The following is a 27,291-nucleotide window of genomic DNA, read 5'->3' as shown; positions in this document are numbered from 1 at the left end:
TCATATAATTTATCCGTCAGTATGAATTTCTCTCTGGGCAGTTTGTCCATTGAGGCATTCATTCATTATCATATGAACATGTTTCATAGTTGGCCTAATTCTAGTGCCAAAAACAATGAAAATGACTGTATTTCTCTCCTTCAAGAATAGAGTAGACAGCTGAGTCTCAGAACTGAACATGATATGAGAAAATAATCTGGCAGTATGTGCCACGTATATGTACAATAAGGGGGGATCATTTTAAGTAAGGCAAGCCTACTTACTAGCTTTGACAAAGGTTCAAACCATCACTACATAAATGTTAGGCCTATTGACTTTGTCAGGGGGCATTTTAAATAAGGTGAATCTACCCACTTTATCAAAGTTTCAAAATGTGAACACGTAAAAGGGTTATTAACTTTGTCAAGAGGTCAGGACATCAATATACAGGTCAATCACAAATCAGAATTTTCCATTAAAACAAATGGAATCAATAATCATAAGCCAATACATTCATTATTAAAACACACATAGCAATGTTCATTGAAAGTAATTGTCACTAAAATATGTTTAATAAAGCAATTATTATCAAGAGAATTATAAACTTGTGTTTGAGTCTTTTTTAACACTCACAAGGCCACAGAATGCAACCACCCGACCAACCATAAGGCATCCCAGCACTCCAGCTGAACAGCCTACTGCTCCAGGCTGAAGTGCTTTAAAAGTGATGGATGCTATCCTGGGTTCATGCTTCCAATGAGCCAGATGACTTAATGTGTATTTTTGTAAACATTTCTGGGGCAGGGTGGCTGTGCTCCATAGAGCCCCACACTTCACTTAAATCAATCACTGGTGGAGCCCCTGCCAATCATTACAGCACCATGAGAACTCAACTATTTAAAAACAAAGCCCACGGAGGGCATTATGATTCACTCCAGCTGAGTGAAGTAATATTGAAAGAGCAGCCTTGCTGCTTCCACACCTAAAGCGGCAAGGCAGCAATAATATTTGTTAAAATTTTTAGTGTTGCAGCCCACTACCATGTTGCCTAGCCAATCCTAGACAATTGTGGCCCATACACCATTGTTTGATGATCTGGTCCTACTCAAGGTTCCCACAGCCTTACTTGTATTTATTATGGCAGTGCTAGGGAACCCACTAATGCACTGCTGAGCTGGCTCCCCAACTGCCAGCACAGTGACTTGCTAGCACAGGAGCCAGCAGTTTCTTTCTCCCAGCCCCTCCAATCTGATAGGGTGTGCAGCTGCGGTGTGTGCTCCACTCCCCTGGTCTCGGAGAGCAAGAGTGGCACCCCAACATACAGGGATTGCTCAGTGGCACCCCATATTGGTTTTGCTTCAGAGTCTTAGGGATGGGTCTTGGTAACCCTTCCAACATGCACAGCCCCCAGGAAGACTGGGGATGCCAGGACCATGTACCGCTTAAGGAAGGGTGTTCGTGCATGCCTCCTCCAAACTTATTTAAAATATTGAAAAATGCATCACAGCCATTATTTTTTCATTTGCCCTCATGGGGCCTTTGGGGCTCCTTACAATGTCCTGGGCCCCCTTATACCTTATTGTTTTTTAATTTTCAGAACACAAGGACTGAATCTTTGTGCCCAGAAATGGTGACAACAACATTTTTCCTCATGTTGCAGCCAGCCAAACACAGTGAAAGCTCCTGCTGGACTGCAAGGTGTTTATCACTCCTATACTACTAAGACAGCCGATGGGAAAAATACTCTCATGGCCAATCAAGTCATTCTATTATTTGAAGTTGCCAGGCTGCCCGTCCAGATCTACATACTTTTTGGACCTCATTTCCCAAAAGCCACTGAACAAACTATCACCAAATCACAAAAAGCACACTTTATGGGTAAAGAGCCAGACTTTTGCCAAATCTGGTGTAATTCTTTTAAGAAGTTTTGGTTGTATCCCAGTTCAAAAACGTCAATGAAAATGCATGGGAAAATTGTATTTTGGTACCCTTCCCCCCTTTGTACTCAGCCCCTGCTTGATGGATCAATTCTAAACTTTTCAGGAAGGAGCTGAGGTGATTAACCTTTTTGGGGAATTTTTGTGAAGATTCCAAAGTTACTGATAAACAAAAAAATGCTCTTCCTATGGTAACTATGGCCTAACTATACCTACTCAGTGGTGATTACTACTGTGCAAATTGTATATATGTATACGTGTGTGCCTGTGTATGTGTGTGTGATTGTGTGTTTCTGTGTATTCAATGGAAAACCCAATGGTTAAAGTAACATAAAATGTACATGAAAACTTCACTGAAAATGTACGTTTTAAACTCAAACAACACTGAAGTTCATTAATAATAGTTATTGCTGATATCTATGACTCGCACCACAACCATGCACAGTGTTATCATCGTTGATGTCACTCCAGAAGTTGCAGTAATGTTATCAATGATACCATAGGACATCTCATGAGTGATGTAATATATGGGGTAATTAGCAGAGAATGGTAAGGACAGAATATATAATTTCTTTAGAGCATGGATTTTAATTACAAGAGATAACCATATAACTAAAACTAGCGAATTTCAGTTCTGTTTGAGCTTAAAATTTTACTTTGTCACTGAAGTGTTCCTCTAACTATAATACTACTTTAACCTTTATTTTTTTCATTGAATTACTAAGCTTTGCCTTTAATGTAAAGTAAGATACAGTTACAATTCCTAATTATATAACCTCACTTTAACTTTTGTTTTTTCAGCAAATCTTGAGTTTCTTTAATGTAAAGTTATATTTATTACCATACATGAAGCCAGCACAATGCCATTCATGGCTGTGTGTAGCATGGGGTTTGCTGGAAGGCCTGGCCTGGTGCCAGGCCCTGCACGCAATCCCTCACAGACAAGCAAGTCCGTGCCGGGCAGCCCCAAAGGCACACACAGTGTGAGGCTGGTTTGGCAGGTCCTGGCCACACTGAGGAAGACTTACTGACTTTGTCAAAGTGCCACAACACCAAAATATAAAAAGTGAGTCTATTGGCTTTATCAAGGGATGAGCATATCAGTATATATAGAGCAGATCCATCATCTTTCTAAAAAAAAAATCATCATTATTTTTAATTAAATAAATATTTAAATAATTCACATATGACATTGTTTGATGATAGTGATGATTACAAATATGTTTATTGAAGTTTAATAAAAAACATGTCTGTGAGTCTTTCCTTTAACATTGTTTTTAATATTGCATTTTGTGGGAGGGAAAATGTTAAAAGAAAGACTCAAGACTCAAGACTTCAATATCTCTGAGACATCCCTGGGGCTTTATTTTCATTAAGTGTTGGGGTCACACAGTCACCCTCCCTCAGCCTACTATTGGCCCTGGGGACCCCAACCACTGAGTAATTTTAATTAAGCAGCATCAGGTATAAACTGGGTGCCCATTGCCCAGCTGTAGCACCGACAAGAAACAGTTTTGGGGTCTGTGGGGGATCCCCAGGGTTCAGCGGCACCAAAAGTTCCCCCCTATACCTATCCTGGATGCACTGGGAGCCAACGTTGCTCCCAAATGGCTACCAGGTATTTTTCACTGCTCCTGGTGAGATTCCCTGTCCACAGGAGTGTAGATAGAGAAACAAATGTATGCTTCCGCCCAGCAGGAACATTTTTAAAACTCCCACAGGGAGGGAGTAGCCATTTCTTTGCCTGTGCTCTTGTGGGGCTCCCCTGGGATGGGGTCCCCGGGTCCTTAATAGGCTTGGAGAGGGGGAGTTTTGCACTGCCTCCTTATACAATTTGTGTAAGGCCTCAGGGGATTTGATCCACAGTTTCGTGATCTTGGTGAGAGATCTAAATGCCTCCTCCCCATTGAACATGCATGGGTCCAGGGGTACAAGGCCCCCTCAGGGCCAAAGTAGGCTCAGAAGGGGTTGCTGCATGCTCCTCCCCTTTGGTAAGGATGTTGAGCCATGTGGGATAGGGTCCCCGGGGCTAAAGCCATCTCAGGGAGAGGGGTCCCCACTTACCCTCTTCTTTAGTAATGATGCTGGGCCCTGGGGCATTGGGTCACAGGGCCATAATCAGCTCAGGCGGGAGCTCCACACATGCCACCCTCCAAAATACACATATACATTGACCCCCGGGCCCTTGACCACCCTGGGGGTCATTTTTGTATTAAAAAAATGTTGGCTGATATATTGGTTTTTTATCCCACAGTCCCCCGGTAGTACCACAGGATCACAACAAAAACACAATAGCAGCTCACTTGGCGCGGAAGGGGCAGGTGGTGCGGGGGGGAAAATAAACATTTATTTTATTTTATTAAAAAAAGCAATCACTTACCTTCCTTTGCCGCTGCGGCCGCTCCTCTCCTTCGTCACCGGATGCTGCAGGTACAGGCTCTCAGCCTGCCCAGCAGCCAATCCTGATGATGCTCTGGCTGGGAGCGCCCAGCCAGCGTGCTCCCAGGTAGACTGGGAGCTTGTGCAGGCTCTCTCCAGCCCACCAACTATGCTGCTAGGCTGGAGAGAGCCCACAGCACATGTGGGTTTGGCTGGCCCGGGCCGGCCCGGCCAAACACACGTACGCTCCTACAGGGGGTGCTGAGCACTCCCCTTCACTCCTTGTCACCCCGTAGCCTGTCCCCTTTACTAGAGAATGATCCTAAACAATGTTTATGATTGTTTTCTGGTAAAGGTTTTGCAGCTGCTGCTGCTGGCGGGTAGCAATGCTCCTCCTACTAAAGGGAGGAGCTGTCCCTGCAAAAACAACAATTTTATAAAAACTGAGGCCACATGGAAGTCCTTTTGGGACCCCCCCCACAAGTGCCATGGGACAGTGTAAACTACTCTGCCCTCTTATATATTATTTTTAAACATAGTAAGGACAGAAGAGTGAGTTCAGAGTGCTTTAATGGCTGCTGCAACATTTTTGTTCATGTTGTGGCCAGCCAATGAGACAGCTTGCTCCTGGAGGAGCCTACCTCTGGTGCGAGCAGGATGGCCCAATGGAAGAAATCCCATTTGATGAATCAGAAAGTCCTATTATTTTATGTTGAGCTTACAGGACTCTTACAAGAGTCCCTCAGACACAACCGTCTAACTATACTAATACTTTTGTACCTTAATTTCTTAAAAACAGCTGAATGGATTTACACCACATCCCAAAAGCTTGTTTTCTGGACCAAATTCTAGCTTCCTGACAAATATGGTGTAACTCCATTGAGCAGTTTGGGCTGTAGCCCTTTTCAAAAATTCCTACAGTATTTCCATGGAGATTTCGCACTTTGGGACCACCCACCTTTTTTGTCTTGATTCCCACTTGTTAGATGACCCTGAAACTTTCCCTTAAGAAACTCTGCAAAAAAGAGCCTAAATGGCAGCGACTATGTACTTATATTTAGTTTGTCTCTTTAGAACTTTGCACTCATTTGACATATCTTTGTGAAACTTTCAGTCCTGTTGCCCTCTATACACTGGCAGAAGATTTTGCAGCATTTGGTGAAGGGTGTGAAAAGAAAAAAGAGGTTCCAAAAACAGATTTGGACCCCAAATGCATTTTACATAGACTTTTTCATTGGACATAGCACAAAAACAGTCAGTCGGATTTCAATGAGATGTACAAAAACTGTACAGTCCACTATATAGATGATCCTTTTTCACATGGCACTTAAATTTATGTAGTGAATGTTAAGTTATAAGCCTAAACAACATAGGTATATCTGTTGTTGTGGTAGTACCGCAGTCCTACGGTGGTACTACTGCGGTGCATAGCGATGAACAGTCATTAAGTGATTGGCTTATGACTGTCTTTACAAAAGGTAAAAGCAGCCATCTTGTTTTTAGGTGCAGTTTGGCTGTGTTCTGCATGATGCCTTCAAATCTAGGCAAATATTAGGTTATAGGTGGGGAAAAATATTTATGTTTCTATATATTTAAAAACAAAATGTGTGGCATACCATGGTACTACCTCTGGAATACTGTGGTACAAAAAAAATAGAAAAATATTTTAAAAAATTAAATTACACTGTAATACACAAGGTTTCACAAATATGTGTGTACTAAGGGGCATTTTTGACATATTTAAACATGCACAAAAATGTTTACTGAGTACAGCAGTAATACCTACATTTGTATAGATAATAATGTAGTGTGACCAGTGAGATGATCAGATTGTATACAAAGGAGCATGACTTATAATAATTTGAAAGAGGTGAGTAAATTCTAAATGTCAGCTATAACTATGAGTTAAAGTAATTTGAAGTTGGTGCATACATTTTAAATGATAAATTATTATAAATTATCAAATTATTACTTTAGAATTTCTAATGTGTATGTAGTTTAAGTTGGATTTGTAAGCAATGAAAAAAAAAAGTTTTCCTAACTATAACTTGTCCTTTAATGTAGCTAATAGTGCCTGACAACACACATAAATCCTAACACAAGGACGAAGAGAATGAGTGTATATGACTTACAACTACATTGTTTACAGTTTAGGCACGTGTGACATGATTATGAGCCAAATATAGGAAGAGCCAGATGGTAAAAATTGGGAGCAAATTGGGCCCCAAATTTTGCAATCTGTCTCTGATACAGTGATATGACCCAGGGTCTCATCACACAATCTTCAGTCACAGAGAGTCAAAGAATGGCCTGCCCATTGAATATTAACTAAGCAGTGACCCTCCTCCGTAAATGGCTACCATCACATGGGTGATTGTGAAGAAATTCCTCTTTGTGCATGATCACCCTTATGATTTTTCAGATTGGTATTTCTGGATTTTTGCTCACTGGGGCACTGCCGTCAAAACCCAGTGTAAGTGCTAAAACATGGAAAATTTGTTTAAGTCTCTTTTGGCATGCTTAGATTTCCAGTAATGCCAAAGTATATGAAAATATGCCACTGTTAAGAAAAGTTAAATGTCCCCTGTGAACTGTGGCAGAATGTGTGTTATCCACTAGGCTGGCAAGGAGCACATGAGTTCAGGAGTTCAGGTCTACTTGCATAGTCCAACTACAGCAGTTTTTAAACCTGCTGATCAACCGAATGTCCCACTTGATATATATATATATATATATATTTATATATATATATATATATATATATATATACACATATATCATTCATATATATATAAATATATGTATATATATATATATACACACACATATATATATATATATACATACATAGATATATACATATCATTCATATATATATGTATATATATATATATATATATATATATATATATATATATATCAAGTGGGACATTCGGTTGATCAGCAGGTTTAAAAACTGCTGTAGTTGGACTATGCAAGTAGACCTGAACTCCTGAACACATGGCTATTGAAAGCAGGATTGCTTAGCTTAGGGAAGTTTAAAAAAAACCTAACTATGCACACAATAAAGAGACCTAAGATAAGGGGCTATATCTCCTATGGCAAAAAGTGATTCTCTATTTGCCAGCAGAGTCCAGGATTTGTTATGAATAGCTTTCATTGCCTCATAACTGCAATTAGATCAATTCTTCTAACACTCTCATAGTCAAAATATATGTCTAACATTTCCCCAAACTGCTAAGATCGGCAGATCATATTCTACTCCTATCAAGCATTTTAACCTCTGTACTAGGAGAGGCTGCTCACTGGAAATCCTTAAATTATGGTTGAGAAATTTGCTCCCAGATTCCTTGCACAAGAACTCAACCTTGCTTTTTCGGACATAACCTCACAACTTATCTTTTCCTACTTCTCAGTCCATGGATTCCTAGAGAGCACCACGAAACAGCCTGGGGTTTTGGATAGATGAAGACAAGTATACCATTCTTTCTTGTGGGAGCCTTTCATTTCCAATCTTCTGTGTGGTGTTTCACATCCTGAAACAGCATATGTATTGCCAACAGGGCCGGCTTTAGGGCGGTGAGAGCGGTGCGGCCGCACCAGGTGCTGACCTGAATTAGTGGGTGCTGACCTCAGAGGGGGTGCTGTGTTTAGCAAGTGCTTTAAAACTAATGAATGTATGTGAAAGGGGGCTATGGAAAGATATGGGGCACATTTGCCAGGTGGTAGAGAGGAAATCCGAGGAGATGGTCATGGAGTTGGGGGGGGGGGAGGGCAAAACAGACTGTCGCACAGGGCGCCACCAGCGCTAAAGCAGGTCCTGATTGCCAGAACCGTGGTTTGCTCTGCTCAAGGTTTATTAATCTTATATGTGTTCTTCTGCCAAATGGCCTGTTTCACCCAATTGCTGAACTCAGTCCTTTGGAGGTGTGAATTGTATAGCTTAACCATGGTGGGGTTGTGGAAGTCAGTCTCTGCTTCAGAGAAGTTCTTGTACTTCATAACCATAGAAGTTGACGGGCTAGTTTCTGCCGTGGGTTCAATATGTCACAGAAGTGGATGGAATCAAGAACAGTACCGCATGAGTGCGTTTCTGCAGCTATGTTGCTGATGCAGCTGCATAAATTGTTAATGCTGCTCATAGACACCATACATACTGGCTAAATAGGTGTATCATGCCTTCCTGTGTTGAACGTTCGCGTTGTATGGTTGGTATACTTTACTTATATGATACACGCATGGCATATAATAATACCAATGAGGTTGCCTAAGTCGCGTACTTTAAGAAAGTTTTCCTTGTGAGTTCAGGTTTGTGCAATAGTACAGACACATTTCAAATTATATACTTCAGCAGTGTTTTCAATCCTTTGTAAATTCGTTTTAACGCGCTTTTTTAATATTCAAAATACGTTTAAATTGCAATATGCCCTTCTCATAAACATTCTCATGAGATATATGTCGCAATGACCTGAATAGTGCATTTACTGGCCCTATGCTAGTTTGTCTATCTCGTTATTATTTATAGTTACAATATATCTCTCTTCTTAGCTCAACGTTTTTTGTAATAAATAAGAGGGAAAATTGTGTTTATGATTTACGAAAAGGTTATTTTTTTTATAAAGATGTAACATTTACTAAATAAATTATCCATTCGAATATAATAAAACCTGGGTTTGTATTTTAATCACATTAAATCTGTAATTTCCAGCATTAGAAACCCTACATTTCCTGATACTGATGCAAACTATGGATTTTCAATACAAATAATCTGTTCATTCTCACTCGTGAAGGTAACATTTTCGAGGACGAAATTTAAATAAAAGCGTGTACCATGAGCAAAATATGAGAGCCGAGCTGCTCGAAAACGTCATTAAGAAATCAATACACCGTCAACATGTAAGTACAATTTAAAGCCAGCTTGATTTGCCTTATAAAGATCCATATGAAGTGGCTGTAAATCTTTAGGTAAGTGCTACATCTTGGGAAAGACGTGCAGGCACATGCCAAAGAGCGACTATTGGCAAAAGATATATCTCATTATGATGCAGTGGAACCTGCATGCTAATCACTAGAAAGTGATTTCTAATCTTGGCAAACTAATTTCATATTGCTGCACATCAATCAACATGAAAATGTTGCTAGTTACTTATGAGTTGAGCACAGAGCCAGGAGCTACCCCGATTGAAAGCGTTTCTATGACGGAAATAAGTTGCTAAACATCTTCATGGAAAATAAGACATTACTGTCCACGTACTTCTCTCAAATCCTTTAATCCAGCAGCCAAGCGCGGTGTTTCTTAAGAAAAAATTGTCAAAGTGAAGCAGTACATGAAAAGGAGTTGTAATTTCCAGCGGCTCTATTCTCCAACCTGAAAAATGATCATATTTAAAACTGTATGGTTGATTGGAAGTTTGTGGATATGCTGCTTTTTTACCTCTGCATTTCTCTGGCACAGATGGGAGTATGGTGGCACTATCAATGATTGCCATTTTTCCATGACATAGTACAATTGGGGAGACTGACTTCACTTTAAATTACACTTCACTAGCTGCCGAAATTAAGATTGCCAACTGACCCCCATTTCTAGTGGAGACATTCCTGTGCAAGACTTCCATATATATGTACATTGCCACTGTGAGAAACTGGGCTGTTGGTTGACGGGGGTGTGAGTGCTGGTCAAACATCAGCCACAATCCCTTGCAGAGTGAAAGACAAAAGCCATAAAATTAAACTGTGCGTGACTCTGGGTAGCTTGGCATAAAACAGTAGTCAGGCTTAATTTAGAGGTAATGTTTAAAGTAATTATGTAGCACACAAACAGTAATAAAGTGAAAACACAACATATGAAAACCCTCAAAACTATTTAGAAAATAGGGTGAATTTGAATACATTATTTGACACCAAAATGAAAAAAATCCAACTACAAGAACAGAAGTTATTCATCTTTCAAAATTGTATTAAAAACTAGTGTCTAAAAGTTCAAAGAGCCAACTGTGGACATCTAGTCCTGAGAGACCGGGTCAAAGTTGAAAGTTAAGGTCAAATGCGATGGAGCACAAGTTGGACGCAAGAAGTGTGTTGGGGCCAGCCAGCGCTTACCTTTGGACCTAAACAAATTCTCGAAAAAAATGTTCCCAAAAGGTTCAGCAGGGCAAGGCTGCAGGAAGAGTCCAAGGAGGGAGCTTCGTTGTCGGATTGCCTAGAGTCGAAACCACAATAACAATTTCTATGTTTGGACTTAGTTTGTAAAATGGAAGTTGAAAATCTCCAGCGGGAAGACAGTTCCACAAGGCCAGATACCCCTTTCATGAAGGACAACTGAAACTAATTTGCTGCAGCAAAGAATGTAGCAGGAGAAACCACAAAGTCAATCTGCCCAACTTTGCACCTCGAGTGAATAGGTGAACAGTGTGATCCCTGTCACCTTCTGGTTCTCTGACAACCTTTAGGCCAAACTGTGCCTAAGTCCTCAGTTTTGGACATTGGCTCTCTGGGCAACTTCAGTCGCACAACCAACAGTCCAGGACTGGTGTGACTCCTCTTGGAGGTTCTGGACTCACTCAAGCTGGGTTCAGATGTGGGTTCAAGATGGTGAGAGCATTTTATCTCCCTGTGGCTCTGAACAGGAGGCCACCAAACTAGCCCTTGGACTTCTGGTAGTCCTGGTGCAGAAGAAGATGATGGGTTCAACAACAGGGCAGGCCTTGAGGGTTCAAGGCAGGCTTCAGGAAGCAAATCAGTCCATCCAGGTACAGAAGAGTCTGGCAAAGTGCTCAGCAAGTCTCAGCAGAAGGCAGCCCTCAGAGTCCTTCTGCATGTCCAGTAGCGAACTGGAGAGTGGCTCTGAAGCTCTTATTTTCAGTTCCCTGATGCCCTTCTCCTTGAAGGTGGGAGAAGCTATTGTAAAAGGCCTTTGAAGTGCATGGAATTTCCTGACTCCCCTACCCTGGCTCCAAAGCAGCTGCAGTGACACTACAGGATTTGTAGTCCCTTTGTTTGAAGACAGAGCACAGCCCATTCAGGTGTATGTGGTGATGTGCTAAGCTCTGCCTCTATTCTGCAAGCAGATGGTCCATTGAGACTCACCTAATCCCTCCATTGTGTGACTGCCTGGAAGGAATTCACAAGGTCTAACTGTCAGCTACAGTCAGTCTGATGGCCCAAGACAGGCTGCAGGCACAAAGGTCTAAGGGCAGGCAAAAGCTCAACTTCCTAAAATTGGCATTTTCAAAATTGTAATGAAAAATCTGACTTTACCATTAAAGATGGGTTATCATTATAGTTTCATAAGTACCGAACATGATATGCCTCCCTGCTCTCAGCTAGGAATTTTAGCTTGTCAAATGAAATAAGTAACCCCCAATGTTATCCTATGGGAGGAGTAGGCCTCACAATAGTAGAAAACAACTTTGGAAGTTTTTCACTACTAGGATATGTAAAACTTAAAAGAACATGTCCAACCTTTTAATTCTATAGCACTCTGCCCTATGTGCAACCTAGGCCCTTCTTTAGGAGTGACTTATATGTAATCAAAAAGGGAGTTTAAGGCTTGGCAAGGGATTATGAATACCAATTCAACTGGCAGTTTAAAACCACATTTAGGCTGCAGTGGCAGGCGTGGGACATGTTTTAAGGTGCTATTTAACTGGGTGGCACCATCAGTGCTGCAAGACCACTAGTAGCATTTAATTTACAAACCCTGGGTATATGGTATACTACTCTACAAGGGACATATAAGCATATTACATTTGCACTACTCATATATACTAGGGTGCGTGTTTATACTCTGTTTGTGCCAGATTTGCGTCATTCTTTTTAATGCAAATCCGGTGCAAACATAACTCCATATTTACACTTTGGCGCTAAACCCGTCTAGCGCCAAATTTATGGAGTTTGAGTCATATTTTTACCATGGAAACCTACCTTGCGTTATTGAGATGCAAGGTAGCATTCCAGGGCAAAAAATGACTTTAAGGCCTTTGCGCCTTATTTATACTCCCATGGAAAAATGATGAACGGGAGGGGGAGGGCCTTAAAAAAATTACTCTAAACCAGTTTAGAGTCATTTTTTAATGCCTGGGTCAAGGCAGGAGTTAAGGGACCTGTGGGCTCATTTCCATGGTCTCTGACCATGGAAGCAGTCCACAGGTACCCTTCCCTGCCCCAGGGACACCCCCTGCCACCCTCGCCCACCCCTGGAGGACACCCATGGATGGGGGGACCCATCTACAGTAAGTAGAGGTAAGTATTTGTTTTATTTTTTAAAGTGGCATAGGGGGGCCTAACTTGAGCCCTCTACATGCTATTGTGCCCAATGGCCAAGACCAGGGGACAGGAGACCCCTGGGCATGGCCGTTGGGCAGGGAGGCATGACTCCTGTCTTTGCTAAAATAGGAGTCATTTCCATGGGGCTTGTGCATCAAAAAATGACGCTAGCCAGGTTTGAGTCAATATTTTTGACTCTAACGTGACTTGCACTATTCTATGACGCACAACCCCAATTCTTCCCTCCTCCTCCTCTGCCCGGTTAGAGTAATTTATTTTGACGCTAACCAGGCCGCAGCGCTGGCTAACGTCATTCCATAAATAAGGTGCCCGGCTGGTGCATTGAAATGGCGTTAGCCGACTGTAAACTTTTTGACGCAAATCTGCGCTAGCGCTGATTTGCGTAAAAAAGTATAAATATGGGCCTAGGTTTTTATGGGAGAGACCACAAGCAATTTAGCACTGGTTAGTAGTGATAAGATCAGAGAGTCCTAGGGCCAATGAAAACAAATTTCAGAAAACAGGTGGTGTGAAGGCAAAATCTTGAGGGGTGACCCTGCACAGAGGGCCAAGTGTTAAATGAGGTTTCCAGCCAAAAGCCAGGGTAGACTATTCAACACCTTGATAGGCTTCCCTACTTAGGCCATAGAACCTGGACCATGGGCCTCTTCTGCAGTGGCACCTGTCAGTCCTATTCCCTCTGAACCCATTTGTACCCGTCTGTCAGCACTCTCCTGGGCCACTGGACTGATTCATGGGGAACCTTTCTCCTCACTTATGGACCGCATCTGGGGAGCTCTTAACCTTACTTTCCTCACAGATGCACCCCAGTAGCAGATAGAACAACCCTGGTTAAAAAAGGAAGTGGCATATTCAGCCTTTTGGATCAGGCTTCTGTCCTAAACCCAGGAAAAGTATGCCAATAAGGACAGCAAATAGCAGAGTCCTCTGACCTCTGTCAGAGTCAAAAGCCAGGCCCTCCACCACCATCAACCTTTAGGTAGTGGCTCAGAGTGAAGGCCTTGGATATGCCTCACTTCCAGTTTTGGGGTTGGCAGGTGGTTCCCTACTTGCTCCTGAGGGTCCCTACAGCCCCAGGTATTAGGCTCTCTGCTTCCATTTTCCCTCCCACCAGTCCAGGTGTGATAACCTGAGACTATCCTCTCAGCCCAGGGTCTGTAGCCTGAGGCTAAACAGATGCTTGGCAAGCCAGGACTTCCAGGAGAACCACTATAATTTCAGCAAAAATAGAAGGAGGAAAGCAAAAGTTTGGGGTTGACCCAGCAGAGAGGGCCAGGTCCAACAATCACCTTGATCAAAAGATCCTGAAGATGTCTCCATTGTGTTTGGAAAAATGTGCAGCATGTCTAGCATATTTCTAATGCTGGTCCAAGCAATGCATCTTCAATATCAATACCTACATTTATGGAAGCAGTCCTCTTGGCAGTGGAGGAATGTCTGCCTCCACAGTCAAGTAGAGGTGGAGAGGTAGAATTTTGGTGGAGGAAGGTTACTGATTCTCACTGCTATTTGTTAATTAGATGCCTTACATATCTAACCAGCACCAAAGAAGTGATATCACAGTAGATTGATTCAATAAGATGTATCTGCATATCTCTTAATCGTATGCATCTCTATAGCTTCTCTACTGTCTGTAAAGGACCTTGCAAGGGACTTTGTCTCTTTCTGATGGCTCCTGTTTTCCTCCAGGAGTACATTTATGGATTTGAAGGAGCAATGACTTCATAGTGGGATACAGTGAACAGTCCCTAACTGGTGCTGTAAAGGTATTTACTGCAACATAGTCATGTATTGGCTGCGCTTCAGGCAATTCTTTAATGAGTCCCTCTATATTATAGCCTCAAAGTGGACCCTTCCTTTATGTAAGAGGTGCACACTACCTTGTATTACTGATAAAATCTAAAATTTTAATACCAATGGACTTCCACTGTTATTATTAAGCTATGTCCATAACACCATGCCAATTCATTGATCATGACTACAGATGTGACATCACAGACAAAATCAAAAATTACTTCATCGGTATCATCGCTAATGACAACAACCACAGTCAGCATCTCCATATCCTGATTTCTATTTTTGTGTGAATTAGTACTGGTGAGAATCATTTTTCTTGGATTCACTAATGGTCACAATATATTTTTTCATCGTGTCCTATGCGGTTCACAAACTATATGTGATTAAATTGAAATTTTCCATTGTTAGTATGATTTCAGACTCTTGTGAAGTATACCCTTATATTTCCTTATGAGTATCTATCTGTCACATGGCCCCATACCACCAACTCTATAGTGTGCTTCTGTGAGAAGGCACTCACAGGCCATGTCTACACATTTTTGCATCACGTGTTTTTGACTGGAAGAAAACATGTTATCCTGATCCACTGAATCAGAGTTTAGGGGCCCACCTTCAAAGTTTCTGGCAAAGTGATCATTTTACTAATATTAAAATAGCTGAACTATTTTACAGCAACCGTGGATAATTAGACAGTTAAGGCTGCTCTCTGCAACATTGTTCTCTAGGAAACATCAATAATTCTAGCCTCTGATAAAATATCTGGAGAAACCTGTCAAGAACTGACCAAAAATGAAATATGTATTATTTGGACCAAATTTGCCAAATGGTGCCAAAGTCACAGGCAAAGCAAGCTAGCAGTATGATGAGAACTTGGTCGAGTCACTGCCTTGAGTCATACTTATTCCCTCCAAACAGCCCACTATGTGTTTGACACAGTCATGGATAGCAGAGCCCTAAATTGTAGGGGTGGCTGGTAGGTGGCAGAAAATAACATGGCAGTGCAATACCATAATACTAACTTTACTGAGGTACCTAGCAGCTGGGCAAATCTTTTATCTAGCAAAGACCTCAAGGTCCAGAAACCACACCCCACACACTCTGAACATTGTCTTGCAGGTTTAGGAGAAGGGATTCACTAAGTTAAGGTAAACTGACAGTACCATTATAATTTGTAGGACTACATTTATTTAAAGGCCCAAGCACCACTTGAGATAGACCCGCCAGTCCCTGTCAGTGAGAGTCATCTCCCAGTCTCAGGTGTTTCGAAAACATCCTCAGACTTCTGAACCTAGGAACAGGGAGACGAGCATCTAACAAAAGCTCAGAGATAGTGATTCTCATTACCTTCCTTCCAGTATACCAGGCCAAATAAAAATATAATGCTAAGAAATAACACCTAAATACAGTATTAAAGGTTGTTGTTGTACCTTTACGGGTACTTGATGCAGGGTTAAATGCCATTTATTCCAAAGGACTATCTGACTCCATAGCCAAGTGGTGATAAACAAGCAGAACCTTAATAGAGGCCGATTACTGCCTACCCCTGCAAAGTGTTTATTAGATGCCTTACATATCAAACACTACAATGTAGTTATCACAGTAAACTGATCCAGTATGATATAACTGTGCATCACTTAACCTTGTGTCCTTTCTGCTTATCTATTGCTTGTTTTAATTATCAGTCAGAATTACAAATTAGATATGACGCCAAATTTAGTCATCTCTGATAGAGGGCCAATGATTGGTAGACAGTACTGAAAAACTCAGAACGTATGCATAACATCCAAAATCATATGGTAAAACCAAAAGGGAAGAGTAAAATCATCAAGCAGTAACATGTTGTCTTGTATTTCTACAATTCAGAAAGTCAGTTCTTGCTCAAAACTCATGCTACCATTTCTGCATTTATTACATAGTGATTATAGTAACATTATGTTCTATAAATCACATTTACCGCAAATTGCATTCAGCCTTTCACATGTCCATCACAAATCCTTTTACCAGAGATAACATTTTGTGTCTCCCTCTACCTCCTCTCATGATTGAGGGTGTTTCACTGATGCAAAATCATTTGCATATCTTGTGTAGCAACAAGATGAAAAAGTATGATTTAAAAGCCTTAAACATTATTATGGGGTTCTCCTTGCCCGGTACAGTGAATAATAAATGAGTGTCTCCTGATGCTCATTTGTTATTCCTTTTTTTGTGGGTGTCCCAGTCCCACCCAGGACACACACATTTTAGGCAAGGTCCCTCTAAGCATTGACAGATCCCTAGATGCTGGTGAGAGTTAAACATTTTTCTTTTTATTGGATACCCTGTTGCCCACTCATGGCACCCACACATTTTTTTTCTAATGTTGGGGTTGGCAGGTGGAGTCCCAAGGCACCAGCAATCCCTGCTGGCTCCTGAGCCAGCACACATTTTGAGTGCCAATGGCAGCTGGCCTTCTTTCTTAAACTTGGCTGCCCTGGTGCCCACTCAAGCCACCACCCACCCATTTTGGTACTCTTGGGGGCCACTAGAGGATACTCACAACCCCTGAGACCCCTGCCAGCTCCCACACTGAGTGTGATGGGAGTTGTTAATTTGTTCCTGCTGGAGCAGGAACAGCCTTTTTTTCTCTGCTCCTTCCACATGAGAGCAAAGCTGAGTTTCCTGCGGTGGAGAGTGTGGGTAGGGAATTATATTCTAATTCATTGTTTGCACTCTCCTGGGCAGGAAATAAGACAGTGTCCTGAATGGTGGCATTCTCTGGGTCCTCTTATGGCCTGAAGCGCCCTCCCTCCTCAAAATTACAAAGTTGACCCCAAGGGTTAAGGTCCCCGGGACCTTTCAATGACCCTGGGAGAAGGGCTCTTGTCCCTTCCCCAAAGAAAATAAGTCTGCTCCAGGTGATGGGATCTACGGGGCCTTTGGAAGGCTAAGGGAGAGGGTGCTCCTCCTCAAAATAATTGTATTTGACTTTTTGGTTGTTTTTTCACACAAAAGAATTATTGAACAAGTATTTCATAGTAGTCCCTGAGAGAAAGATTTCATGTCACAGTTTTCAGTTAAGATGGTTTCTCTCCGGAATGAATGTAAAAAAAACCTGCCATACTAGATTCATCCTGGTCGTTTTTGGGATGTTCTTCTTGTCTTCTTTCCTCTCCTATGCTTTCTCCTCTCCAGATGCCATTTTTCAGGAGAATGAAAACCCCTATAAAAATTGCACTAGTCAAACCAAAGTAGCAAGGCCCAGCACACATGTAGACATACCCCAGGGCCATTCCGGATTGAGGTTCAAAAGGTAGGATCTTCCTGGAAATTGAGCAAGATGGAGATTTCAACCAATCAGATGCCTTTCATGTTAGTTGTTGGTTCCCTGTGCAATTTTCAGGGACTGCTAGAACCCAACACCCAAAAATGAGGCAAGTTCACAGAAACTAATTATGCCTATTAGAAAAGCTTAAGGCTTTAATGTAAAATAATATCAATCTTCTATATGGTACAGAGGTTCTTCTAGATTTTGTACAGGTTATGCAGGACTTACATAGGATCCTGAACAGGAAGTAAGCACCACGGGGGTGTCCTGCATGGCTCTTGTATTGGTTCTCTGGGTCTTGCTGGAGTATCAACATACCTATGGGAGGTCAAAAAATACCTAATTCCTGACATAAAGTTGTGAAGTTAACAAACACTGCTAAATATTTACAGGAAAAATTTAACATAACAGTGACTTTGTGCTTAACTATCCTAGAAAACTAGCAAAGGCCCTCATTACAACCCTGGCGGTCGGTGGAAAAGCGGTGGTAAGACCGCCAACAGGCCGGCGGGAAAAAAAATGGAATCACGACCATGGCGAAACCGCCAACATAGACAGCCACTTTAACACTCCGACCACCATGGCGGCACAAACAAACAGCATGGTGGTCACCGCCAAAAGACAGGCGGAAGACAATGTAACGCCCACACCATTATGAGAGGCCAATCCACCACCTTTTCCGGGGCGGATTCAACGTGAACAAAAACAAGACGGAAACAGGACTTGGAAGGAAAAACGCTCACCTCTATACACCCCACGAGGAACCAGGACGCCATGGAGCCGGAACCGCAAATTCTACCTGCCATTGTCTTCCTGCTCCTCTACCAGGAGCACGACCGACAGCGGCGACCACCATGCTGAGTACTGCACCTACAACACAGGGGAGGGGGAGGGAAAAGAGAATGACGCACACACGCAACATGCAACACCCCGACCCCCACCCTCACCCACAACAACATACACACAAATACATGTTGAAACATTACATTTACACCCTCCTATTCCCCCCTGGAAGAACGCAAGGACAAAAGGAAATTATTTGAACAATTGTAATCAGGAAAAATCCATTAGTCAAAAATATATATAGACTATTAACAAATATGTACACCAAGATTTCAAGTCCATTTACTGCACCTACATAGTCTGTGGACCACTGGGCCCAAAATGGATGGGCGAGGCCCACACTCAATACCCGATCCAAACGGAGAGAACACTGCAGGGGCATCAGATCAAAATAAAACAGGCACCTCAGGGGGAAGGGAAGGGGGGCACCTCAGCCAGATGAGTGCACAATGCCAGCTCCACGAGGGGGCTCCATGCCAATTGATGTACCCTGGGGAGTGCAAAGCCACAGTCTCTCAAGTCTCTCCAGTGGGTGGTTTGCCCACTGCTTTATCCTGGGGAGTGCAATGCCACAGTCTCTCAAGTCTCTCCAGTGGGTGGTTTGCCCACTGCCTTATCCTGGGGAGTGCAAAGCCACAGTCTTTCAAGTCTCAACAGTGGGTGGGTTGCCCACTGCTTTATGCTGGGGAGTGCAATGCCACATCAATCAAGTCTCTCCAGTGGGTGGTTTGCCCACTGCTTCATCCTGGGGAGTGCAAAGCCACATGGCTTCTTGGCACACTGGCTGCCCTGCTGCTTGGCGCACTCCAGGAGCCGGTTACTGCTGGCACCACTGTTCCCGGTGATGTGGTGGCTGAGGTGCTGGGTTGGGACCTGGAAAGGTGGGCCCTAGGGGACGGAGGGGGTGGGGGAGGTGTAGTGAAGAGGTCGAGGTTTGACAGGAAAAGTTTTTTAGACACACTGGGACGGGTAGATGGAGGGGGTTTGGGATTGGAGGAAGAGGTAGTGGTTGTAGGAGGTGTTCGTTTGCTGACTTTGGGTGAAGGTGCAGGGGCTGGAGGCTGTCCTGAGGTGGATGGCTGTTGGGTGGGTGTGTGACTGCGTTTGTGTAGTTTGGGAGGTGGCCTCACAGACACACTGGGAGAGGATACAGCGGATGTGTGAATGGTAGTGGGGGTGGTGAGAGCACGTGAGCGGTGTGTGGTGATGGGCGTGCTAGTGATGGACGTAGTGGCTGAAGATGTAGTGCATACAGGTGTGAGTGGAGACGTGACAGGGAGGGAGGAGGGAGACATGAAGGAGGGGGACACAGTGGAGGCAGTGGATGTTGGTAAGTCTGCATGGGTATGATGCTTGTGTGAGTGCCTGTGGGATGTGTGGTGCTTATGTTTGCCAGAGCTACCCTTGTGTGTTGAGGTGTGTGCATGCTGGTCTGATGGTGTGCTTGGGGTAGGCTGAGGTACTGGGGATTGGGTCTGGGTGGAGGAAGTTGTTGGGGGAGGCTGGACACAGAGACAATGGCTGCCATCTGTGCTGAGGCCAGAGTCTGAAAAGCTTGCTGCTGGGCTACCTGACCAGAATTAATGCCCTCCAGGTATGCATTTGTCTGTTGCAACTGCCTCTCTACACCCTGGATGGCATTCAGAATGGTAGACTTCCCAACAGTGAGGGATCTGAGGAGGTCAATGGCCTCCTCTCTGAGGGCAGCTGGGCTGACAGGGGCAGGGGCTGAGGTACCTGCGTCGAAGAATATGCCCACCCTCCTGGGTGAGCGGCCACGGGACACACGCTGAGGGGCTGCTGGGAGGGCGGTGCTGATAGGAAGGGTGGCGGCTGTACCTGTAGATGCGGTGGGCACAGAGGGGCCCGCCACCACAAGGGAGCTCCCATCAGAGGAGGAGTCGGTGTCGCTGGTCACAGCTCCTGTCCCCGCTGTGGAGCTCCCCTCGCCCTCTGTCCCTCTGGTGAATTCGGAATCCGTAGTCTCGCCCTCCAGGGCCATGTGGGATGCAGCTCCCTCCTGCTCCAGTGGCACTGCTACTCCGCATGATGATGCTAATGCACACAAGAACAGGGAGACCACAAAAAGGGGGGGGAAAGAAAGTAGAAAGACATGTTCAGTGCATGCAATACCGCTACCAATGGCAGACACTACAGACACAGCAGCCCTCTGCACTACGCCATGCACTTAGAGTTCCCTATTTAATCGCAGGGATATGGGGTAGAAGGCCTATGCCTGATTGCTGCACACATGGAAGTCACAGGAGCCTGACTAGGGGTAGATGGCTTTTAACACTGGTGGGGGGGTGTGCCACATAACCTGCCTCACAAAGGGACCTTACCTGCAAAACTGGCAATGGGCCTAGGGTAACCCAGTGCCAACCTCCCCCACCCAGACACCTACCACGTGCCTTAAATCAGCTGAATGAGAGTGTACTCACCCCCTTGTGGCTGATGTGATGCCCTCAAGCGCCCATCCAACTCCCGATACGCCACCGCCAGGATCTGGAACATCAGGGGTGTCATGGGGAGACGGGCACCCCTCCCATGGATGGAGGCCATCCCCAGCTGGGCCTTTGCTGTCTTCTTGCTCCAGCGGCGAATGTCCTCCCATCTTTTACGGCAGTGGGTGCTCTGTCTGTGGTGGACCCCCAGGGTCCAGACTTCCTTGGCGATGGCACGCCAAATATCCTTCTTCTGGTGGGCACTGACCTACAGGAATAGTACAGGGGAAAAGGAGAAAATATAACCGTCCGGACCATTACAGTCATTGGCCCACGTTCCCACCCTTGCCCTGACGCACATACACTCACCGTTGTTTCATGCACGCCTCATTCCCCCCCCATCTCCCAACCACACCACTCCAAACAGGCATTGCCCATACAGCATGCTCACAGTGTACTCACCTGTCTGGAGGACCGTAGAGTAGCGTGTACTGGGGGAGGATCCCATCCACTAGTTTGTCCAAACTCCTCCGATGTGAAGGCAGGGGCCCTTTCCCCAGACACTGTAGCTATTGTCGCTTTCAGACTGAGGTCACAGCAGCACTTGCAGTGTAGGTCCTCTCCTGTCGAAGATCAGGTATCAAGTGAGTGAACAGACAGAAAATGGCGGTCACGTCAGCGGCGGTGCGTACCGTCACCACCGGCGTACATCGTCATTGGCTTCTGGGACCCATAGTGTCCAAAGTTAACCAATGCAGGATTGCGCCGCGGTCTTCGACCGCCTACCGCGACGATGTACAACGCCAGCACAGTTACCTCATATCTCATTGTCCCACCTTACAGGTCGGTCAGCCACCATTTCAGTGGGCCCTATGGCATTCATTTTAAATGCGTCACACGTATCCAGGCCTTGCATACACACTCAGACAGGCACATAGCGGATTGACAAATGTGTGCAATAAAGTTGTGTTTTCGTAACTCATTGTTGGCTGACCCTCTGCTAGCTGTTCTCATCCATAGGGAACGTCCGCTTGGGCAGGTGAGGAGATGGCGGCATCCTCTGGTGTACAGACCACTGGTGGACCTGTCGACAATGGAAGAGCGACATGTAATAGTCACTTACAGACTTGATCGTGCCACAATCCATGAACTGTGCGCCCAGTTGGAGCCAGACCTGATGTCATCTATCCGCCATCCCACAGGTATCCCCCTTCTAGTGTAGGTCCTGTCAGTACTCCATTTCCTGGCAAGTGGGTCTTTTCAAACTACAGTGGCCATAGCATCAGGGATGTCCCAGCCAATGTTCTCAAACGTGTTATCCAGAGTGTTGTCTGCCCTGCTGAAACACATGCGCAGCTACATCGTGTTCCCTCAGGTGGAGGATTTGCCTACAGTGAAAGGTGACTTCTATGCTCTGGGACATATCCCCAACATCATAGGTGCCATTGATGGGACATATGTGGCCTTGGTGCCCCCCCCGCAGGAGTGGACAGGTGTACAGAAACCCGAAGAGTTACCATTCTATCAATGTGCAGATGGTGTGTTTGGCCGACCAGTGTATCTCCCATGTGAATGCCAAGTTTCCTGGCTTAGTGCATGACGCTTACATTCTGAGGAATAGCAGCATCCCTTATGTGATGGGGCAACTCCAGAGGCACCGTGTGTGGCTATGAGGTGAGGACATGGACCCTATACAGTGTGAATAGTTGTCTGGGTCTGGGGTTGTCCCTAAGGGTTAGTGTGTGTCTAACAGTTGTCCCTCAACATTTGCAGGTGACTCTGGCTACACCAACCTGTCATGGCTACTGACCCCAGTGAGGAATCCCAGTACAAGGGCAGAGGAACGCTACAATGAGGTTCGGGTGCCTCCATATGACAGGTGGTTCCCTATACTACTCACCAAAGAAGGTGTGCCAGATCATCTTGGCCTGCTGTATGCTTCACAACTTGGCTTTGCGACGACAGATGCCTTTTCTGCAGGAGGATGGTCTTGAAGGAGGTGTTGTGGCAGCTGTGGAGCCTGTGGACAGTGAAGAAGAGGAGGCAGAAGAAGAGGACATAGACAGCAGAAACACCGTGATCCATCAATACTTCCAGTGAGACACAGGGAAGAAGACATCACTGCCTCCTACATCTGATACACTTGTTCTACCTCTCATATGTCTGTCACTTTCACCCAGTTTATGGACCCTGATTTGTCACTTTCCCTTTTGATTTCACAGATGTGGGTCCCACTGTGTGACTTCTGCGATGTTTCCTCATGGACTAGAGCTGTGTGACATTGGTATGTTGACAATAGCATGGACATTGCTATTTCCCTCAGTTATTGCAAATACACATTTGTGAAAGCACAGACTGACTCCAGATTGTTTTGTGATTTAAGGGTGTTTATTTAAGTGCTAAATAGTGGAGGGTGTTGCAAAATGGTCAGGGGCGATGGTGGAGGAATGTCCATGGCAGAGTCCAGTCTATTTGTCTCACAGGTGCATTGTCCAAAGAGGCATAGGAAATGGAGCTGGGGCAGTTTATGGATGGACAGGGTGACAAAGTGGGACAGAAGGATGACAATCAGGGTGGTCTCATTTCTTGGCGGGGTCTTGTCATTGTTTTCTGTCTTTGTCCTGGAACTCAGGGACCACTTGCAGGTGGTTCTGCAGGGGGTGGGGTGCTGGTGTCCTGGTCCTGTCACGATGCCTCCTGTCCACTAGCGCTGGCGGAGGTGGTGGGCAGTTCATCGTCCAGGCTAGTGTCATGGGCCCCTTGTTGTGCCACAGTGTCCCTCCTGCTGTTCACGAGTTCCTTCAGCACCCCTACAATGGTGCCCAGAGTGGTATTGATGGATTTGAATTTCTCCCTGAACCCCAAATACTGTTCCTCCTGCAGCCGCTGGGTCTCCTGAAACTTGGCCAGTACCGTTGCCATCGTATCCTGGGAATGATGGTAGGCTCCCATGATGTTGGAGAGGGCCTCGTGGAGAGTGGGTTCCCTGAGCCTGTCCTCCCCCTGTCACACAACAGCCCTCTCAGTTCCCTGGTTTTCCTGGGCCTCTGTCCCCTGAACGGTGCGCCCACTACCACTGCCCCCAGGTCCCTGCTGTCCTGGGGGTGGTGGGTTAGCCTGGGTTCCCTGTAGTGATGGGCACACTGCTGCTTGATGTGTCCTGGGGACAGAGGTATGGGCCCACTGGGTGGGTGCTGTGCTGATGTTTCCTGAGGGGGGAGGATCTGTGGTGGCCTGTGCCAGTGTGAGGGGAACCAACTGTCCCGAGGTCCCAGATGGGCCGGGCTGGTCATCAACATCCAGTTGGACAGAGCTGCTGTCATCACTGTGGGCCTATTCTGTGGGTGGAGTGGACATGTCTGGAACCTCCTGTCCAGTGACGTTGGTTAGGGGTCCTGCAGGGGTGTAAAGGCAGGATTATTGCATCTGTGTGTGCCATGGTGTGCAATGGGTGGGTGACTCTGTACCCCAGTGCTTCCATTCATGTGTAGGACCTTGTGTGCTAATTGTTTAGGGGTTTGTGTGGGTATGTGTAGTGGCCATGCATTGGTGATGGCTGTCCATGCTTTGTTGTTGCATGCAGGGCCTGGTGTTGGGATGTGTGCTGTGTGATAGTGGGACATCTGTGAGGAGTTGGAGTGAGGGGGGTGAGAGTGAGGGTGGGGGTATGTGATAGCATGCAGGTAGGGTGGGGGATGTAATAGTTAAGATTTGACTTACCAGAGTCCATTCCTCCAGATACTCCTGCGAGGCCCTCTGGATGCAGTATAGCCAAGACCTGCTCCTCCCATGTTGTTAGTTGTGGGGGAGGAGGTGGGGGCCCGCCGCCAGTCCTCTGAACTCCGATGTGGTGTCTTGAGACCACAGAACGTACCTTCCCCCGTAGGTCGTTCCACCTCTTCCTGATGTCATCCCATGTTCTTGGATGCTGTCCCACTGCTTTGATCCTGTCCACGATTCTGTGCCATAGCTCCATCTTCCTTGCTATGGTGGTGTGCTGCACCTGTGATCCAAATAGCTGTGGCTCTACCCGGATGATTTCCTCCACCATGACCCTGAGCTCCTCCTCAGAAAATCTGGGGTGTCTTTGCGGTGCCATGGGGTGGTGTGGGTGATGTGTGAGTTGGTGTGTGTTGTGATGTGTGGGGTGATGTTTAGGGGTGTGTGGTGTTTTGTGCGTGGATGTGGATGTGTGATGGTGTTGTGTGGCTTTGTATGCTGGTGTTGTCTTTGCTGTGCTGTCTCTCTGGCCTTCGTCAACATTTTTGGTAGTATGGGTTTGTGGGTAATGTGGGTGGGTGTTTTATATTGTACTGGGTGTGTGGGAGTGGTGTGTGTATGTGTATCAGGTGTGTGTATTTCAAATTGTCCAATGTGGTTGTGTTTTCTAAGAGTGTGTGTATTTTGAACGCAGCGGTGTGTACCGCCAATGGAATACGGCGGTTGAAAGACCGCTGCGTGGATTCGTGTGTCGTGATAGTGTGGGCGTATTCCTGTAGTGTGGGCGTATTCCTGTTGGCGTGACGGTGTTGGTTTTGTTATCGCCAGTTTATCACTGACCTTTGGTGTGGCGGACTTGTGTGGGTGTCTAGATTTTGGCGGATTCCGAGCTGTGGGTCGTAATACCTGCGGCAGAATTCTGCGGCCGCGGCGGTGTGTTGGCGGTCTTCTGAAAAGCGGTAAGAGCCATTTACTGCCAATGTTGTAATGAGGGCCAAAATCTTAATTCACATTAAGACAATATAACAATTCACTAAAAAACTAAAGCAATATCATAGTTAGTTATGGTAATTATTGAAAATGACCTACTTTTGCATGGTGTACCCCCAGCTTTTTGTCTTGCTGCACAACCCTTTGCAATTTACCTCTGATAATCGGTGTCAGTGCTCCCCCATTCCAACATGATAAAAATGGCATACCCCTAACTGGCATACTAACTTGCCTACAAGTCCTTGGTATATGGTGCATGTGTACCAAGGACCCCTAAGTTAAATGTACAAAGTGAACCTCAGCACCTATTGTGCCATCCACTACAATGACAGTAACAGTGTAAACATGACAGCAGGCCTGGCATGTGTAGCCTGACTCTGCAGGTTTACAATTACATTTGAACTGTTAAAATACACTTTAAATATTATTGTTATCCATAAGGAGGCCCTACTACACATAAGGAGGGGTGCATAGTATTTAAAAGAAGGACATACAAAGGTTTGATATTAAACATGTCCATGCAGTGAAAAGGCCCTAAACTGTTTCACTGTAGGAGCGGTGGCTGCTCCACAGGAAAGCTTTGGGATACAATATTAAACATAGTATTGTTGTCTGTGGATGGGACACAGCTCAATTTTTGACCTTTTGAAATAGATATTATAAGTCCAACTCATTGGTGAAGGCAGATGTGTAATAGAAATTTTGATAAATGTGAGAATTAGGCTGTTGTTTGACTGGGGTGTGAGTTCATGTCGAGCAACAGCAACAATCCCAGGTTGGGTCAACCACAAAAAGTTCCTAAATATAACTGTGCTTAACCCTGAGTAGCTTGGCACAAAAGCAGTCAGGATTAATTTAGAGGCAATGTGTAAAGAATTTATGCAGGACACAAACAATAATAAAGTTAATGAAGTGAAGACCCATCACAAGAGAAATCCTGCATTAATTTGGAGAAAGAGACTACATTTTAACAAACTATTTAACACCAAAATTATAAAAATCCAATCAGTAAAACTGGAACTATGAATGTTTAAAGTTTTTATTTTTATTTTTTTATTAGCACCTAAAAGATCAAAGCGCTAACCACAGACATCTTGACATGCAATACTGGTCATAGATGAAAAATATAGCTGACTGCTATGGAGTGCAGTTTGGATAAAAGAAGTGGATTGACTCTGTCACCGCTTACCTTCGGACTTGGAACAAATTTTGAGAAAAATATTCTGAGAAGATAAAGTTCAGTAGCTCAAGGCTTCAGGAGGGTTCAGGGAGCCCTGAATCAAAGCCCGGTTAAGATTTTTTTATTCAGATTTACTTGATTTTATGGAAGTTGAAAATCTCTGGTGGAAAGAGGCAGAAGGCTATAGCAGAACACAGTTCTACGAGGCCGAATACCTCTTTGGTAAAAGACTGCTGAATAGGATTTGCTACTCCAGAGAAGTACGCAGTAGGAGAAGCTGCACATTAAATATGACAGGTTGGTCTTGGTCGCTTTCTGGTTCTCAGAGCAGTTTTTGGCCAAAAAATGTCTAAGTCATCAGTTTTGGGGTTTGGCCATATTAGCGTCTTTAGGCACTACAACCAAGAGTCCAGAACTGCTGGGACACCACTT

The sequence above is a fragment of the Pleurodeles waltl genome, chromosome 4_2 (genome assembly GCF_031143425.1).
Source record: "Pleurodeles waltl isolate 20211129_DDA chromosome 4_2, aPleWal1.hap1.20221129, whole genome shotgun sequence".
In the NCBI taxonomy this organism is placed as follows: Eukaryota; Metazoa; Chordata; class Amphibia; order Caudata; family Salamandridae; genus Pleurodeles; species Pleurodeles waltl.
Note: the sequence above shows the minus strand (reverse complement) of the source record.